The sequence below is a fragment of the Nannospalax galili genome, unplaced genomic scaffold (assembly GCF_000622305.1).
Source record: "Nannospalax galili isolate Female #2095 unplaced genomic scaffold, S.galili_v1.0 scaffold529, whole genome shotgun sequence".
In the NCBI taxonomy this organism is placed as follows: domain Eukaryota; kingdom Metazoa; phylum Chordata; class Mammalia; order Rodentia; family Spalacidae; genus Nannospalax; species Nannospalax galili.
The window spans coordinates 1,101,101-1,104,457 of record NW_008360309.1 but is presented as its reverse complement, the minus strand read 5'-3'; positions in this window follow the sequence as shown (position 1 = coordinate 1,104,457).

The following is a 3,357-nucleotide window of genomic DNA, read 5'->3' as shown; positions in this document are numbered from 1 at the left end:
CTCAGTGGCTAATAGCACTGATTGCTCTTGCAGAGGACCCGGGCTCAATTCCCAGCACCCACATACATGGTGGCTACGAACCGTCCTTAACCCCAGTTCCAGGAGAATCCAAGTCTTCTCTGACCTCCGCAGCACTGCACAACACGGGTGCACTCACATACATGCAGCCAATACACTCATACACATAAAAATAATAAATTTTAAAAAATTGAGTAATTTGTCAGAAATTTTTTTATGATAGTCAACTTAAACTGTGACTCATATTTAACTTAGTATGACCTCAGTGATCTTGTTGTACTAACTCAACTAATTATAAAATTCACAAATATCCCCTTCAAATTAGGAAAACAGTTTTTGTTTCCTTTTTTCCTACTTATTTTCCTCTTGAGTCAATGATGAACAAACAGAAATAAAGATAACCACGTAAGACTATTTAAAACAAAAAATACATAATCACGAAATTCGCCTGCAAGTAAGGCAAAGACGTAGTCCTGGTAGGAGCCACTAACACTGTTAGACAATTTTTCAATACTACTGTAAGATAAAGGGCCACCGATTCAGGAAGTACAAAACAGAATGAGTGAAAGCCAACCCAGATACATGCACAGTCTGAACTACAGAACTATAGGAGAAAGTGCAAGAGCAGTGGAACCCAAATACCACCTTTAAAACATAACTCCAGAAGAACTATTAATATTCACTAATAAGAGTAAAATATCAGGGTGAGTGTAGCTGCTGCAGTCGGCTGGGGAGCTGGTCCGAGTACACCGGCAGTTAGAGGTGTGGACGTGTGCGTGCATGGAAACCTGGAGACCTGGATTTGATCTGTCTGATTCCAGGTACCCACTGGAACAGCAGCACCACCAGCAGTCACACAGTGGAACTAGTCCAGCACTGTGGCCTAGGAGACCAGCTCTTCTCATTTTACAGACTGAGAACTGTGAAGATCAGGCACACTGAGTGACTGTCCAGGTCCCATGCTTGTGACGGGGGACTTGGGTACTATGTGATTAGGGATAGTAGCCACCAGCAGCGTGGGGCTACTGACACAGAAAGGAAAATGAAGTAAAGTGAGGTCTCACGGAGGTTCCTTATGCTGGTAGTCGAGAGGCAGGTTTGGGGCTTTGAAGTGATTCTGGGTTAAGTAGTATGTTCCAGGCTAGACTGTAGTGAGACTCTGATGGGGCTAGGGAGGGATGTGGCTCAGTTGCAGAGTGCCTGCCTAGCATGCATGAAGCCCTGGGGCTCAGCAACACATAAACTAGGTATAGTGTCACGTGCCTGTAGTCCGAGACTTCAGGAGCAGGACACAGGAGGATCAGAATGGTTCAGACAGTCTGCTGGTAAATCTTGTTCCTGTTTCCCTGTCTGTACAGTCCATGAGCCAAGAAGGGGTTACCCTGCTTCAAAAAGACGAAAAAAAAAAAAAAAAGCTGGGTATAGCAACCCCAGCACTGTGGGGGTGGAGACAGGAGGATGTCTGGGACTCACTGGCCGCCAGTTGAGCTCCAGATTCAATGAGAGACCCTGACTCAAGGGAATAGGTGGAGAGAGAGAAAGCAGGACACCTGACATCCTTTGGCCTTCCACATGTGTGTGCAGATGCACACACACACATATACACACGTGCGCAAATGCACACATACATATATACACACACATATATACACACATACACGCGGACACACACGCACATATAAACACACGCACACACGCGCGCGCATGCACACACATATGCATACACACACAGACATACGCACAGACACGCATTATACACACACACACGCGCACACACATATATACACACACGCACACATACACGCGGACACATGCACAGATATACGCACGCACATGCGTGTGCGCACACACATATACACATACACGCACAGACATATACACAGACACACATGGATTATACACACATGCACACACACACACACACACACAACCAGGTCCAAGAAGCACAGGTAAGCAGCTCAAAGGTGTGCACCACAACTGAAGTAAAGCTCTTTAGCAGTTGGACACTTCCCTCCCAGAGGGTGATCCAGGGACAGCTGAGCCCAAAGAGACCCACTCACCTCTCTTTGGGGGACCTGAAGGGGTAGAAGAGACCTTTGAGGCGACTTTTGGGGGATGACTTTCCCAGGCAGAAAGTCACTCAGAAAATCTGTTTTTGTGCCTGCTTCCCTAAATACTCATAGCAAGAATTGTATTAGTTTGGGGATCAAGGGTAACAGAAGGGGCAGGTTTGTATGAGCTGGACCTCCAGTCCACATCCTATAGGCCCTGAGGGAGAGGCCTGGAAGGTTCCAGGAGACTGACAGGATTGAAACCTGAGGCTTTTCCCATACAAAGACCAGGGGCTGCGTGGCTGGGGCAACTGGGAGTGAATGCGTAGGCCTAAGATTGACACCAGAGTCTTCTTCAATCACCCTCCACCTTGAATGTAGAGCTCACCTACATAGCTAGTCTGGCCAACCTGTTCGGGGATCCTCTATTTCTGCCTTTTTCAGTCAGAGCAGCCACACGCACTGGGCAGTTACTTGTGCAGCGAGCACTGTAAAGTGCTTTACCCATCTCCCCAACATGGAACTTTCTGTGTATGTCTCTGTGCTCCTGCATGTGCATGCAATGCCCATGAAGGCCAGAAAAGGGCATCAGACCCCCTGAAACTGGAGTTACAGATTTTTGTTAGGTGCTGAGAATGGAACCCAGGCCCTCTGCAGGAGCAGTGAGTGCTCTCAACTGCTGAACCATCTCTCTGGCCTAGAATCCTCCTGCCTCAGCATCCTGAGCAATTTCTTTTGAAGAAAGAAGAGGGGACCCTGGGACTTGATCTCCTCCACATCTCCCTTGACAGCCCTGAGGGTCAGTGGAAGGCTTAGGTCACTGGTCAGGCCAAGAAGCAGGCTGGCACCTCCAGTGACTCATTGCCTGGGGGCTGGGAAGGATCCGAGTTACTGTGCTGTGGGGTCAGTGGGGTAATAGGATACAGCCCCTGGCCGTGACCTGCAGACCTCGGCCTTGTCCCAGCCCTAGTCTCTAGAGATGATGGCTTCTTGAAGATCTGTATAAGCAAGACGGCTGGGAGTTAATCAATGCACATTGATTTCCCTGAAGCCCTGTGGGAAGGAAGCCCAGGACTCAGTCAGAGCCAAGTTCCAGCTGTGGCCCGTGTATAACCTGCACCTGGCAGCAGCTGGACCAGTTCCTGTTGTTTCTCTGTGCCCACTATCATCTCATGGTAGCAGGAATAACCAGCAGGCACCCTGAAGCACGCCCCAGCTCCCCTCTGCTGAAGGCAGAGCTCAGAGAGACTGTGTCAAAGGTGGATACTGGCCTCTGAGACCCGAAAAG